Source organism: Sarcophilus harrisii, chromosome 1 (genome assembly GCF_902635505.1).
Source record: "Sarcophilus harrisii chromosome 1, mSarHar1.11, whole genome shotgun sequence".
Taxonomy (NCBI): Eukaryota; Metazoa; Chordata; class Mammalia; order Dasyuromorphia; family Dasyuridae; genus Sarcophilus; species Sarcophilus harrisii.
The window spans coordinates 112,472,379-112,488,993 of NC_045426.1; the positions used below are offsets into that span (position 1 = coordinate 112,472,379).

The window sequence follows — 16,615 nt, forward strand, 5'->3', positions numbered from 1 at the left end:
ATTTCTTCCATAGGTTTTCTCCTTTCCTCTGATTTTTCTCTCCCAACATGACTCATATAGAAATGTGTATTAAAAATAAATTAATTTACTACAATAAAAAACTCAAAATGTTTTCTTTAATTTTTTTCAAGGAATTCTTATTGGGATTGTGTCTAATCTGGCATTTTTCTGTCAGGGTTTAATTGTTGATAATTTCAAGTCATTTTCTTCTGTGTTTGTATCTTGAGCCTTTGTGGTTCAGACTCATACTTTTACGTCTTATAACTTAATCACTGTTCAAGTTTTATTCAAGTTATTCTCTCTTTTTCTCGGAGTATATAATATGCAGCTCAATAATGGGCAACAGAACTGCCTGATGATACCCATTCGTATATATAGCACTAATCTACTGGGATCTCTTTCTTCCTCTTGCTTTCTGTTCTAGTGCTATATTTCCACCTACATTCTTTTCTCTTCCTTTCTTCTGTCCCTTCCTCCTCCTATAGAAGGCAAGCAATTTCATATTGATTATAAATATGAAATCATTCAAAACTATATATTAGCTATGTTATAAAAGAAAACAAACAAAAAATACGGTGAAAAAAATCATCCAATATATATTCAAAGTTCACCAGATTTCTCTCTGGAGGTGAATAGAATTTTTCATGGATCCTCTGGAGTTATCTTGAATTATTGCTTTGATCATTTTAGTTGAATATTCCACAGCTGATCATCCTTACAATATTGCTGTTATGTGTACAGTGTTCTCTTGGTTCTGCTCATTTCACTTTGCATCGGTTCATATAATTCTTCCTCAATTACTTTCTAAATTTTCTTTCTAACACAAGCTTTTCCTTACTCAAACCCACCCTCGAGAAAATAACAAACTGATTATCCTAACGTGCTAGTCTCTTTATGCCATTCTCCTACTCTAGAAAATCTGGTGGTTTCATATTGCCTCTAGGTTAAAATAAAAATTGTTCAGTTTATGTAAACTTTGTTTCCAAGTGAAGTCCTTCAAACCAGCCCCCAAACTGCCTTCCCAGCTTTATTATATATTAAATCCCTCTGGGAAAATTATGGTGCAACAAATCTGGACTTAATATTCTTCAGCATATTACTGCAGATTTCTTCTTTATGCTTTGTCTTGGCTTTTCCTCATTCCTGAAATGCATCTTTATCTCTCAAAACCAAAATTGGGGCTCAACTCAAGCAAATCTTCTACATAAAGCCATTACTGATTCCTCAGCCCCTCATTTGAAAGTAAACTACCTCCCCAATTTCCTTGTATGTATTTTAAAATATTATAATTTTTTTTTGTTTTCATTGAAAATATAAGTGGGTATGGGTGTGTTTTCACACATCACCGGAGTGAAAATTTCACTTTTGCCTCTGAATCCACAGGGCATAGAACAATGCCTATTATACAGTTGGTACTTAACAAATCTGTTTGGTCTGTATTAAATAATTGGAAGGTGATTAGCAGAGCAAACACAGTGGATAAGAATGCCAGGTCTGGCATCAGGAAGAATTGAGTCCAAATCCAGCTTCAAACACTAAATACTTAATAGCTGTGTGACCCCAATAAAGTCATTTAACCCTGTTTTCCTCAGTTTCTTCATCTATAAAATGAGTTAGAGAAGGATTGGCAAACCATTCCAGTATCTCTGCTAAAAATTGCCTAAATGAGGCCATGAAGAGTTACAATTAATCATAGCTAATTGACTAAACAACAAAAATGTGATTTGCACAGTGCCTGACTCATCCTAGGTGCTATATAAATGCATATTCCTTTCATGTCTTTCATAATTTTCTTTTTGATTGATTGGCTAATTGAAATAGCAGATGGTCAAATTCTTATGATATGAAGCTATTGGATGAAATTTTAGATAATTGGTGCTTCTAAAGATGGGTTTCTGGAGGTTATTGAAATTTCATTAAATATTTCAAGGAACACAAATCTGAGGACAGAGAAATAGTAGTTTTAAATAATGATTTATTTCTCTTGAGAAAATATTCCACTATTTTATGACATAGTTTCAGTCCCAGGAGTCTATTTCTGAATAGAAATCTTGTGTGACTTCTTTGATGGATCTTAATTTCCTTCTTTGTAGAATCAGAGGACTTTGGACTCTGTGATGCTCAGGCTCTTTTCTTGTTCTAAATCCTATATTTGCTGTTGAAGAAAGCAAATAATAATGAATGTTGCCTGTCAGGCTATACTTTGACACTTCAAAAGCCCCAAATTTTCTGAATGTAAAATGAACCTCGTTACTACTTCACCAGCTTCCTGTCTGTTCCCTGCCTCTGCTAGTGCAATGGAGAGTAGGTCTGGATGTGAAGATAGTGGCCCACTTATTTTCTGAGGTTTATTTAAAACTTTTGGCTGGAGAATCAGTGAAAAAAAAGATGCAATGGAGTAAAATACCACTAGAGGGCAGTGTGGACCTGTTTCCTCTGTTTTTGAAGCTCCAGTTTGAAACAAACCAAACCAAAACAAATAGTTAGATGAGGGGAAGGGAAAGAAGTCTTAAAAACAAGAAAAATAGAAAATTGTACTGCAGAGTCATTTTGATGGAAGACAGAATAAAAAATTAAATTGCAAATGGAAGGACTTGGATTAATCACTGAAGGAAGGGTGGGGTAAGGCTCCTGACTCTTGAGAGTTCATAGAATTAGTGATACTGATTTAATAAACTAAATAATTCTTAGATTGTTGTTCCTGTGAATTTTGAGGGACTAGAGGGTCAGCCTCAAGCAAAATCAGGGCTTAAGGAAATGTGTTTAGTACTTTCCTTTTCAAGTTTTTCTTTTATACTAGAGCAGAGGTGACAAACATGAGGCTTACATGCTGTTATAGCAATGATCAAAGTGAGGCCTCAATAGGATTAAGTGTAATTGGAAAATATTTGAAAAAATAAGTAAAAGTTCAATAGAACACAGATAATGTAATATGTGACCATCTTAATCTATGTGAAAAACCAAGAGATAGTTTAGTGTTGTCTATTTCTATTTGATTTTGACTCCACTGTTTTAGTACACTTTCTGAACCACAGCACCTATTAGCCCTAAATTGCTTCATCCCTAGATGAAGAAAAAAAAAAAAGATTTTAAGGATTATCTACCTTCTGATAGAAAGGGCAAAGACTCAGTGTACAGAGTGAGACATTTTTGTTTTTGTGATTGAGTGTTTGGGAGAGGGTGGTAATGACCAATGTGGGAATTTGTTTTGCTCTGCTATATATGTTTGTAGCCAGAGTTTTTGTTTCTCTTGCTTTCACAATGAAGGAATAAAATGGAGGGAAAAGAAAGAACAGATCTTCATTTAAATAAATGAAAAATTTGAAAAGTAGTATAAATTATTACCATACCATATATAGAGTATTATTTTTAGTTCACATTGTGGGAAAGATACAGGCAAGTTGGATTGCACACATAGCGGAGAAATAGAACGGAGAAAAAACTGGTGGTTGTATATTGACATGTAGTATTTAGGGAAACTTTCAATTGTGCCTTCTGTACCAGATTCTGGGTACCCTTTGGGTCTTTATGTTCTCAAAATCACAGCTAACAAGTCATTTTTACTATTTAGCTAAAGATAGTTAATTCAAAATCAAAGTACAGTACAAAGTTCAAAGTACTATATTTGATGAATTGTTATAATAAAAATAATAATAGAATATCTTTCCCATGAACCTGGGGTTTACAAACTCACAAATTCATGCACTATCAGTAGGAAAAATAAATGCATTTAAAAACTATTCACTGAGGGGGCATGCATGTCAGGAATATTTAGACATTGTGTTTGCATATGTCTTAGACACTATAGGATTGTTAGTATCTTCCAATGATGTTGTTCTCCTGTTAGTGGCTGTTGTCAGCCATCCTGACTATATTGTTTGGGCACAGTTTTTTCTGAGTTTATAAATACAGAGCAATTCTATGATAATAGCTCCTTGTCTTATCTGTAGTACTCAGCTAACTCAGCTAAGCTACCTCTCCAGCATCAAAAAAGGATAACCTCTGCTTTCTTTCATTTAACCAATACCCACATATTTAAACTTTGGTTCATTTAGTAAGAAATATTACTTTCACATATGCAGTTATCAGACTAAGGAAAAAAACATACAAACAAAACAAACAAAAACAATAACAACAAACAACAAAAATTAAGATTCTTTTTTTCACCATAAAGAAAAGGGTCTTGAGTTTCCCAAGTCTTGGCCTCTAGAGGCCAAATTCTTTTGGGAATGTAAAACAGCCAATGAGATAGATTTAAAATGATCACTTAATCCATTATCAAAATTGTTTCCTATCTCTCTCACAATCAGTATCTCTGTCCCGAGCCTCTATGCCTCTATCTGATTTAAGATTAGAAAATCCTTATCCTATAATTACTGTTGAATTTCTAATTACAAACCTAGCTTTAAGTTATTTTAGGGTTTTTCTTTCAACAAACCACAAGGGATACATGTCTGAAACCTTTTTAAAATTTAATTTAATTCAATTTTTTTATTCAGTCTGCAAGATAATTTGGATCTTTCAGACAAATGTGTCTGATAGGAAGAATAAGAAAAATAAAAACTGAAAAAGCATAGCTAGGTATCACCTTTCACCTTAGTTATGAATTTTTTCATTTATATATGTATGTGTGTGTGTGTGTGTGTGTGTGAGAGAGAGAGAGAGAGAGAGAGAAAGAGAGAGAGAGAGAGAGAGAGAGAGAGAAAGAGAGAGAGAGAGAGAGAAATCATCAATAAACTTCCTAAGTTTTGAGCTGACCTAAATGAGGATTGGTTACTTGAACTGGTGATATGAAACTTGGAGAAGATTTAAGGGGATATTATACTTGTCTTCAAACCTTTGAAGGGCTTTCATATGAAAGAATTATATTTGATCTCCTTGATTCTGAAAACATAACTAATATCAAAGATGTAAGCTGTGGTGTTGAAAATGTAGACTTTACTTAGGGAAAGAATTAACTCCATGATTCAGAGCTGTTCTGATGAGGTTAGGGTTTCTGGTGGTCAGGGAGTTAAATGATGAGATTAGTGGCAGGTTTGGGGTTCAGGGAACCAAATTTAGAGGTTTGGCTCCTCTAAATCTCCCATAGGATTAGGATAGGGAGTTGTGGGAACCCCCTTCTGGCAAGCAGAGGTCCTTCATAAAGAAATTTATGAACCCGAAAAGCTGGACTGGTAAAATAAGTTTATTATTGGCATTGGGAAGTCAGCCTTTGGTATGCATGAACTGAAAGACTGAATTTGTTGGTGGCAAGGTCCTGACAGAGAAGTAAAGTTTCTTTTGGAGGAGTCCTGGCAGATAGAGAATTTCTAGCAGAAAAATCCTGACATAGAAGTATAAAGTCTTGTTAAGGAAATAGATGAGGAAGATAAACAGAGAGTAAGGCTGAATGAGAATATCATTTCAGAAGGCAGAGTTTGCTGCTATGCCAGGGAGAGAGATTCCTTGGCATATTAGGTCCAATGCAAGAACTGAACCCCAAGTTGACTCATTTTATGTACAATCTGGGGTTTGCTCTTGATGGGGGCTGGTCAGCAGTTTGAACTGGAATTAGAATAGAGAATCTTGGAATTGAATGTTAATCTTTAGGCTGATCTTTAATTCAATGGGAAGCTTAATCAGTAGTGAATGTTATCAATGGGGGTGGTGCCCTCCTGTTTCCCTCCTGTGGGAATCCTTTACAGAGGCAGGATTCAAGGAGAATCTCTGCTTGAAGGAGCTTCTCAAGTGCTTTACCTCATGGCTCATTCCCAAAGTCAGAGAGAGAGAAAGAGAAAGAGTTTCGGGGGCCCCCCTCTTCAGTTCAAAATTTTAAAATGGGCTTCTTTGGAATATGATGAATCCCTCTCATGGAGGTGCAATCTGTTTACCCAATTGTTGTGGAAGGTATGCCATGAATTTCTCCTTCTGATCGACTAGACAAGTGGAAAACAGAGGTCTCTATTGACTTAAAGAACTCTGTGAAACATTCGAAGTTTAATTACTTAATGACTGAAATTGCTAGGCTTCTTTATAGCATTTACATTATGCAAGGAGGGGAGAACATTTAACACAAAGACAATAATAATTAAAAAAAAAAAAAACTAATGATAAAACACCAACCAAAGAGATATATTTTGGTGCAAAGCAATCACAGCTAAATGATCTGATTTTGTTTTATCCTCTTTCCCTTATACTTATCCTTCTGTTAAAAGGATAAATGAGAATTTTTGTCATGTTTCCTGTGCTTAGCAACTCTGCAACATACATTTCTTAAACATCAGTATTCTCCATCAGTTTTCTTCAAGTTGAGGAATATAAAGTATGGCAAGCATGAAACTAATGGAATTGCATTATTAAATTCAATTTCCTACTGAGATTCCTTTTTTATTGTAGTAAGAGAGGAACTTTGAAAATTCTATCTTTCATTTTCTGCTCTGGCTTCAGTTGGTTTTGGTGTTTAAAATTTTGTTTTGATTTACAAACTTCAAGGCTAATATTTAGAAATCAGTTTCCTAAATTAACACATCAACTACTAAAAACCAAATAGGTTTGGACTTTTGGATAGTAATAAGAAATAGCATTTTATAAGGAACCCTTCAGAGAAGATAAAATATATGTGGTCCTACTGACTGATACAGGTGCTGTATTAATCATTCAGGTGTAAATCATTGAGTTGAATAGTTTATGCACTGTTCCTTTGTGGTGAGCATTCTGATGAATGAACATCTAATGTGACAGGAAAAGATAACATAATGAATATCTTATTATGCTTGAAGGAACATTAAAAAAATGACTGACATGATATTTTGTTCCAGGTGGAAATAAAAGTCAACCACTTCCTGGCCCTTGATATTCTAGTTAAGAGTATCTGACTGACAGCATGTTGGCACCAGCAGAGTGAGAACCCATCAGCCTCAGCTCCAGGTGAGTGCCATGAAACAGAGTGGGCTCTGATAACTTGAAGGCAAAATTGATGTGTCTTACTGATTTGCATCTGCACACATAAAATTCAACATTCATAATGTAAATTTTCACTTTTGTTGAACTTTATCCTTGGGGGGGGAACTGGACAGTATTGCATATTTAATTTTTAAAACTATAATCCTTTTTAATAATGATGATTCCTGCCTCCCTCAATTTATGAGAGGAAAGAGAAGAATTGTTTAGTGAGGAAACAGGGGCAACTAGATAGTACAGTGGATAGAGAACTCAGAATCACAAGAAAATGATTTCAAATTTGACTTCTGGTTTGACACTTACTAGTTGTATAACCTGGGCATGTCAATAAATACTGACTGCCTTGCAAAAAAAAAAAAAAAAAAAAAAAAAAAAAAAAAAAAAAAAAAAAAAGGAAAGAGTACATTTCCTCCTCAACTGATCATAAAATGTTTGAGAGACAAATACAATAGAATTTCATAGCATCAAAGATTGAGAATAGGAAGAGATTTCAGAGGTCATTGAGTCTAACCAACTCACTTTGCAAATGAGAAAGCTGAGACAAATAAGTTGCCTAAAAATTTAAGTGATTTGCTCAAGTCATTTAGTTAGTAAATGTCCATAATAGGATTTGAAGACAGCTCTTCCTAAATCTAAGCCCTGCAGCTGATATCCTCTATGATTTAATACCTTTTATCAACTCTCTCTTGGTATTTGAGGAGATAACAATTCCAGGAGTCAAGCCAATTGTCTGACCCATCTAAGGTCTAGGATGTCCTGAAGGAGAAAAAAAAAAAGTTAAGATTTGCAAAGCCAATTGATTCAAATAGGCAGAAATTTAGTAAGCGGAATTACCCTTACCACTGTACTTTGAATGTAAAAAAAAACATAAAGGTTTTACATATGGTTTCAAAACAGAGATGGACATATCTATTTGTTAAGGAGATAGGGTCTCCCTTAAATTCAACACTACAATCAATCCGCATAATGAGAATTAATGCATTTTGTTTGTGGATTGTTTAGAATATCATTTTAGAAACTAAATGAATTTGCCACTTTGACACTTATCTGTTCTGGAACCAGAGACTCTGGTTCCAGAACAGATAAATATCACCAGAGACCTGATTTAAACATTCAATTTTTAATCAGAAAACCTAAACAGAACTGTAGATTTTCAACTTACTCCTTTGTTGCCTGGAGCAAGTCACTTAATATCAGTTATCTTTGGTTTCCTCATTTGTAAAATAAGGGAATATAGATTAAATATTTATTAAGATTTAAAACTTAAGGCAACTTGGGTCTGTTTTTGATAATAAAATCCATGAGCAGATCAAAGAAATTTCAAATATAAAAGTTAAACAATGAGGCTTTAATTTTCATTTAAAAATTATTTTTGGAAAAATAAATTTAAAAAAATAAAATCTCTAAAATCTTCATGTCAGAGTTAATAGAATAATGAATTTAGTCGGCAAACTTGGATTCAGATCCTGACTCTGACTTTTTATTTATGTATGACTTGGGCTGTCACTACCTTTTTTAGTCCCAATTTTCTAATTGGTCACATTTTTGATTGGATTAGATCACCTTTGATATTTCTTTAAGCTTTAATTCTGGGATTCTATGACACATTAAATTGTCAATAAAGTAGATGTAAGAAACAAAAAAAAAAAAAATACTTGTTTGAAGATTGGAATCCCTAAAGTAGAGATTATGAAGTAGTAAGGTAGGTTAGCAACTGATCCAATAGTATATTTGAAATTAAATCTGAATGTGAATTTCACCTCTGCCACATAGTAGCTACTTAATCAAGGCTAAGTTATTTTAAATTTCTTAGCATATTTTTGTTTTCATCTGTAAATGATATAGAAACTTATATCACAGGGTTGTAATGATCAAATAAAATAATTTGACACAGACACACATTCTTTGCTCCCTTTGAAGTCTTGTAATTTTATAATCCCCTCTATTAACTTCAGTAAACTGAGTAGAAAGAGATATTTTTTGTCAACTGTAAACCTGCTATATCTTAATTTTTAAAGAAAAATTTTTTCTCAATTACCTTTTTATAAAAACAGATTATTTTTTACATGGGGTAGTAGAAAGGATTCCATGGATTTCATGATTTGCTTTAAAATAATTAAAAATACAATATTAAGAAATATGTGATATTTTAAAAGGCATCTAGCTGCCCCTTTATTCTCTTAATGAGATACCTGAAGACTTTAGAACTTGAGTGTTTTACCAGAGGATCACTTAGGTAATTGGTAACTTGAAACAAGACTAGAATTCAGATTTCATACTTCACCAAACCCCTTCTTAGTGTACTAGGAATTATATAAATTCTTTTTTTTTTTTTTTTTTTTTTTTTTTTTTTTTTTTTTTATTTATTTAATAGCCTTTAATTTACGAATTATATAAATTCTTGAAGACACAAGTTGACTTCTAATCAATTCGCATTTTACTCTGTGTTGATGAGATTGTGATAACAATTCCTGATTTATTTTGTATGCTGGTTGTCATCCATTCTCAAAAAAGACCAAAATGACTTCGCTATGTTATAGACCAGTTATAGTGTATCTGACTGTGGTTGATTGGACCAATATGAGCTCATAATGTTCTGCCAGAGGTTGAACACTGATAGTCCATATGAACATTTGGGGTGGCTTCTCTAGATTTTCTCACGCTTTTTTTTTTTTTTTTTCCCTGAGCTAAATCAATTCTGCTTTGCTTATATAGGGGCTCATACAACACCTTCTCTGATGAGGACATACTACACTGGGCAGTCCTATTCCAATGTCTCCCATGTCATGCGATCTATTCTACAATTCCTTTTTTTTTTTTTTTTTAATGTTAAGGCAATTGATGTTCAGTGATTTGCCTAGGGTCACACAGCTAGGAAGGGTTAAGTGTCTGAGGCCAGATTTGAACTCCTGACTTCAGGGCTGGTGTTTTATCCACTGTACCACTTAGCTACCCCGATTCTAAAATTCTTAAGAGAGACCTTGAGAGTGTCCTTCTATCACTTCTTCTGATCACCTTGTGAGCCATTGCCTTGTGGGAGTTCTCCATAAATTTTTCTTTTTTTTTTTTTTTGGGCAAGGGCACATTTGTCATTTGGATAATGTGGCCAACCCAATGAAGTTATGCTATCTGTAATATAGTTGGAATATTTGGTAGTTTAGTTCTAGAAAGGACCTCAGTATTTGATATCTTAACCTGCCAGGTGATCTTCAGAATCTTCCTAAAACAATTCAAATGGAAGTGATTATGCAGTGATCTCCTAACTACAATGAGTTTATTTCATAACAATGTAATTTAGTTACAAAACTTGTACCATTGGGCCAAAGCATGTTATTTTAATTTTCATCTACAATATTAACATACAAGAAAATTACCTTATCTATTTATCCTACAAACACAGGTAAAATTATTAAAACAGAAGATTATTCACAAAATATTGATAAGGTCTGTCGTATTCTTCTATTTTAATGAACTATGCATTCTCTTCTGGTGGTCCAATGATAAATGGACCTTTTCTCATCTCCGATTCTGCCCCTTCCTTTTCATTCCTTCAGTCTAATAAAGACCCAAGTTCATACTTCAAGGTATTGTGATATCCAGGGGTGTCTGTACTGAATCCAACTCATATTGTCTTGTTAGTGCTAAATGTTATATTTCCATTGTGAGCACTTACACCTTGGTAATTGACAAATGAGAAAGTAACAACCTAATTTATTGTTTGTTGATTGTCCAGACATAAGAAAATAATGAAGAAAATGTTAGCAATGAGGATTAGATTTTCAAATATATCATATGTATATTTTTTTTTCTGGAAAATTTATTGTGAAACATTTACCATCATTTTCTTGGATGCCACAAATATGGATGTTCCCTTCACTGATATCAATCACAGTACCTTTTATCTTTTGTATAAACTATAAGCTGTTATGGCCAAAAATAAACCAACAATCATTTTATGACCCACTTTCATTGAGAATTAGGCACTTCTAGTTTGATCCCCAGTAGGTACATCACTGAATCTGTACTGAATCCAACTTGATAGGATCTGCCCAAGCTTATAATCAGCTAGTAGAGATCATAGTATAGATTCGAGAACCCTTGTTATATGAAACATCAAATAAAATCAATTTTGTAAAAGGGACACAATTAGTTAATTGCTGAACAAAGTCTCCTCCTTTAGTTCACACATAATGATTCCCTAACCAGCTTTGAAAATCACAGAAAAATTCTGCAGTCCTTTAGTTCTAAAATGGCTTTAAGAAATCTATTCAGGGGCGGAGCCAAGATGGCGGAGAAGACACACGCGACTTTCTAAGCTCTTCTCTTACCCTCGTTACCAATATTATATCGAGCCTCAAAAATAGTCTTGACTGCTACAATTCGGAAAGATAAAGTAGAAAACTCACCTGCCAAAGAAAATCTGCAGTCTCCCAAAAGGTTGGTTACGGGGCCAGGGGAGAATCGGCGCAGGCAGGAGAAAGTAGGTTCGAGGAGAGTCTCAAACCGAGGGTGAACGATCTCAGCACAGCGCGCAGCCCCAACCCGCAGTAAGGCTTTTCCTTGGGGCAGTTGTGATCCTGCAGGCAGGAGGACGCAGCCAGTTAGCCTCAATCTGCGCAGTAGGGAGCTCGGCAGGGCCATAAACTTTTCAGGGCCGATTGCATTGGGCAGAGAACACTGGGGCAGGGATTCCAGGCAGTCGCGGTCTGCGCTCAGCTGCTAATCTCACAGTCCCGAGGCTCCGGCCTGGGCAGTGACACTTTCACCACAGTCTCTAGCCTGGGCAATCAATAATCCACTCAGCCCTACTAAGCCGTTTTGAAAGCTCGGCCAGTCTGAATCCACTTCCTGTTGAGAAGGAAAACTCTCCCCAAAATCCCATATCCCTCCTTTAATCTTTCCTATCCAAGAAGGTTCCCCCAAACCTATAAAAACAAAATAAAAAAAATAAAAAACATCAAAAATTCATGAAAAAAAACAAATAAAAACCAAAAACCTCCCAAAACCCACAAACGTCCTCCCTTTAAAATCCCAAAAAAACCTAAAATCTAAAAAATTAGAAATAAATAAGGGAAAAGAAAACAAAAAACCAACCAAAACCCTTTAAAATTAAAAAAACAAAATTGGGATGAAAAAAAAAAAAAAAAGAAAATTGAAAAAAAAAAATTATAAAAAAAATGGGGGAAAAAAACCCAAAAAAGAAATCGGGAATTAAAAACAAAAAAACAAAAAAGAACGGAAAGAAAAAAAACATAAAAAATTTTGGGAAATGGAAAAACCCACAAAAAACCCAAACCCATTAAAAACTCAATTGGCATAAAAAAAGATAAAACTTTAAAAAAATTCTTTAAAGAAAACCAAAAACAATTCTTGGCGCAAAATATCAAGCAAAAAAAAACCCCGGAAAAAACAAATTTCACCTAAAAAGCAATTAAAAAGACAAAGGGTAACAATTAAACTTTCCTAAAAAAAACCAAAACTAATTTACAAAACACAAAAAACCCCAAAAAAAGGAAAACGAAAAATCCAAAACCTTTAAAAAAAAAAAAAAAAAAAAAAAAAAAAACAAACACAAATAAAAAAAAAAAATAACCAAAAAACCCCAAAATCCAAAAACAAAAGCCCCCTTAGAAAAAAAAAAAAACCAAAAAAAATTCCAAAGCCGGAATTACCCAAAAAAAAAATAAAAAAAATTTCCAAAAGAAAATGAATTAAAAAAAAAAATTCATTTGTTTTAAAAAACCGTAAAAAAAAAAACTCCAAAAAAAATCCAAAATAAAAAAAAAAAAACCAAATGTTTCTTTTGGAAAAAAAAAAAAAAAATAAAAAAAATAACCAAAAAATAAATATGAAAAATATAAGAAAAAAGTGAAAAAATAAAAAAACCAAATCCAAAAATAAAAACCTTAACTAAAATTAAGAAACAGAAATCTTTCCACAAACCAAAAAAAAAAAAATTTTTTTAAAAAAAACCCTAAAAAAAAAAAGAAAAAAAAAATAAAAAAAAAAAAAAAAAAAAATTTAAAAAACAAAATTCCCAAAAAAAAAATTTAAAAGTTTAAAAGAAAAACAAAAACCCCCAAAAAAAAATGAAAAAAATTTTAAATTTAAAAAATAAATAAAAAAAAACCAAAAACAAAAACAAACCCAAAAAAAAAACCTAACAATATTTTTAAAAAACAAAAAAAACAATTTAAAAAAAAAGCAAAAAAACAAAATCCCTTTGAAAACAAAAAGGGAAAACCCTCCAAAAACAAAAAAATTTCAAAAAAAAAACCAAAAAAATTCTAAAAAACAAAAAAAAATACAAAAATAAATACCCATCACCCCAAAAAAAAAATTCAAAAAAGAAAAAAAAAACTCAAAACTAACCCCTCCAAAAGAAAAAACAAAACAAAACAAAAAAAAAATAAAAAAAAAACAAAAATTAAAAAATATAAAAACAGAAAAAAAAAAAAAAAAAAAAAACCTCCAAAGGAATATTAAAAATACCATTTTAAAACAAAAAAATAAAAATTAAAACAAAAAAAAATTAAAATTTTTTTAAAATCAAAAAAAAAATTCAACAAAAAAAACCAAAAAAAAATAAAAACAAAAATCCATCAAAAAAATTTTAAAAACAAATAAAAAACAATTAAAAATAAAAAAAACAATAAAAACATCCAAACCCATACCCCAAACGAAAAAAATAATGAAAACAAAAAAAAAAAAAAAAATTAAAACTTTAAAAAAAACAAAAAACCATTAAAACCCCAATCAAAAATAAAGGGCCCAAAAAAAGAAAATTAAAAAAAGAAAAAATAAAAAAAAAAAAAAATTTTAAAAAAAAAAAAAGAAAATTTTAAAATCTTTAAAAAAGAAAAAAAAAAATTTTTCAAAAAAAACTTTCCAAAAGAAATAAAAAAAAAAAATTTTTCCTTTAAATAAAACAAAAAAAAATCCCAAAAAAAAAACCTTAAAACCAAAAAAATGCAAACAATTTTCCCAAAAAAAAAAAACAGCAATAAACAACTCCCAAAAAAAATCCCCATACCAAATTTAAAACATTTAATTTACCAAACAAAAAAAGGCCCCCAACCCAAAAAAAAAAAAAAAAACCCTAAAATTTTTAAAAAAAACAAACCCCAAACCGTAACAAAACAAAAAAAAAAAAACCAAATCCCTAAAAAAGCTAAAATTAAAAAGAAAGCAAAACAAAAAAAAACTCCCCAAAAATAAACACAATATTTACCCCAAAATAGGGCTTTTCAAAAAGAAAAACCAAAAAATCCAAAAACCTTAACAAACCCCCAAAAAACCCCAAAATCAAAAAATTTGAAAAATCCACCACAAAAAACAAAAAAAAACCCCCAAAAAACAAAATCCCCAAACCACCCCTCCCCCGGAAAACAAACCCGCCCCCCAAAAACGAAAAAAAACCCCCACCACCCCCCGGGCCCCCCCTAACAAAACAAAAAATTTAAAACCAAAAAAGGGAAAAGCAAAACACTCTTTCCGCGAATTTATTCCCAAACTCCCAAAAAGTTTAAAAAATCCACAACTTTAAAATCCCTTTATAAAAAACCCACCGCCAGCATTCTTAAAACAAAAAAATCCAACATCAATTACAAAAAACCTTTTAAAAAAAAAAAAAAAAAAAGAAATTTTCTCCCGGAAAATAAAATTTATACAAAAACAGCCACTTTAAAAAAAATCCAACTCCATTGGAAAATATTAAACCTTGGATGGGCAGCAAATAAATAAAGTCAAAATTTACAAAAAACCCATTTTGCCTATAAAAAATAAAAACTATTTTAAACTAAAAAATAACAACAAAGCAAAAAAAAAAATCCAAAATTTCAAAATTAAAAAAAAAACAAATTTCCACCAACTAAAATTTTTATTTAAACCTTACCAAAACTTTTTATTCAAAAAAATTATAAAAAATAAAAGGTTCAAAAGGGTAAAACATCAACAAATCCAACCTAATTCAAACCCAAAATAAACTTTAAAAACTTACTGTTTAAAAATTGCGGGAAAAGGAAACAAATAAAACAGCAGACCCTTACCCTAACCCAAATAAAGGCAAAAATTTTTTGCACAAAAGAAAGAAACAAAAATTAAGGAACATAATAAAACCCTAACCAAAAAAGCTTTTTAAAAAAAGCACGAATCTAACCACAAAATGAAAAAAAAATCCAAACGAAAAGTTTTTCCCCAAACAAAACAAACAAAAATTAAAAAAAACAAAAAAACGGGAAAAATTTTTTGTCAAAGTTTAAAAAACCCTTTCCAAAATATTTAAAAATTCTCTAATTTAGAAAATCAACCATTCTCAATTGAAAAAGGTCAAAAAATAAACAAAACAATTTCCAAATGAAAAATTAAAACTTTTAAATCAAAAAAGATGCTAAGTCATTATTAATAAAAAGAAATTAAGACAACTCTAAATACCACTACACACCTTCAGATTGGCTAAAATGACAGGAAAAATAATGATGATTGTTGGAATGTGGGAAAACTGGACAGATTCATTGTTGGTGGGTTTGAACGAATCCAACCATTTTGGAAAGTGTTTGGAATATTAAAAAGTTATCAAACTTTGCAACCCTTTGATCCACAGTGTTACTACTGGGATTATATCAAAGAGATTAAAAGAAGGGAAAGGGACCTGTATTCACGAATGTTTGTGGCGGCCCTTTTTTGTAGTTAGAAACTGGAAACTGAATGGATGTCCATCAGTTGGAGAATGGCTGAATAAATTGTGGTATATGAAAATTATGGAATATTTGTTCTTGAAAAAACGGATGATTTCAGAAAGGCCTGGAGAGACTTACCAAACGTGCTGAGTGAAATGAGCAGGACCAGGAGTCTTACTTCCAACAATACTAGATGATGACCAGTTCTGATGGATCAGGCCATCCTCCAACAAGATCAAAAATCATTTCTAATGGAGCAGTAATGAACTGAACCACTATACCCAGAAAAAAGAACTCTGGGGGATGACTAAAAACCATTACATTAATTCCCAATCCCTATATTTATGCACACCTGCATTTTGATTTCCTTCACAAGCTAATTGTTAATTCAAGTCTGATTCTTTTTGTACAGCAAAATAATTTTTGGTCATGTATACTTATTATGTATCTAAGTTATATTTTAATATATTTAACATCTACTGGTCATCCTGCCATTTAGGGAGGGGTGGGGTAAGAGGTGAAAAATTGGAACAAGAGGTTTGGCAATTGTTAATGCTGTAAAGTTACCCATGTATATATCCTGTAAATAAAAGGCTATTAAATTAAAAAAAAAAAAAAAGAAATCTATTCAGATTATATTAGAGAATTTAGAGAGGAAAATGTTATATTTGGCCTTAAAATGCATCAAATTGAAATACTTGTTTTGATTATTTCTTTTGCAAGAATTCCAAAGACAGAAAAAAAATGTTATGAAGAATAGTATTCCTCTTTTCAAGATATTTAAGATAGAAATATACTGGGAAGGTGAGAAAGAATATTTCTCTATATATATCTTGTAAATCCAGTAAGGTTTTAACTTCCGTGGTCCCAAATCTGAAAAGTATAAAAATAATTAGACAACTCTGTTTAATTTTGGGGGTGTTTTGCTTGTTTGGGGCATAAATCAATCATCCCCAGGTAAAGAGGAAAGCAGCAATAGTTTAGAGATGATTTACCTA

General features: G+C 31.8%; 1 long non-coding RNA gene across 2 annotated transcripts in view; it reads left to right on the forward strand.

Annotated features, from left to right (window-relative positions):
* Nucleotides 1-16,615, forward strand: part of LOC116420750 — a 1,349,459-nt gene that overhangs the window by 861,531 nt on the left and 471,313 nt on the right. For both annotated transcript variants that reach the window (XR_004231174.1, XR_004231170.1), the window contains one exon: nt 6,798-6,906. This is a non-coding gene — a long non-coding RNA (uncharacterized LOC116420750). The remainder of the gene's footprint in view (nt 1-6,797; nt 6,907-16,615) is intronic.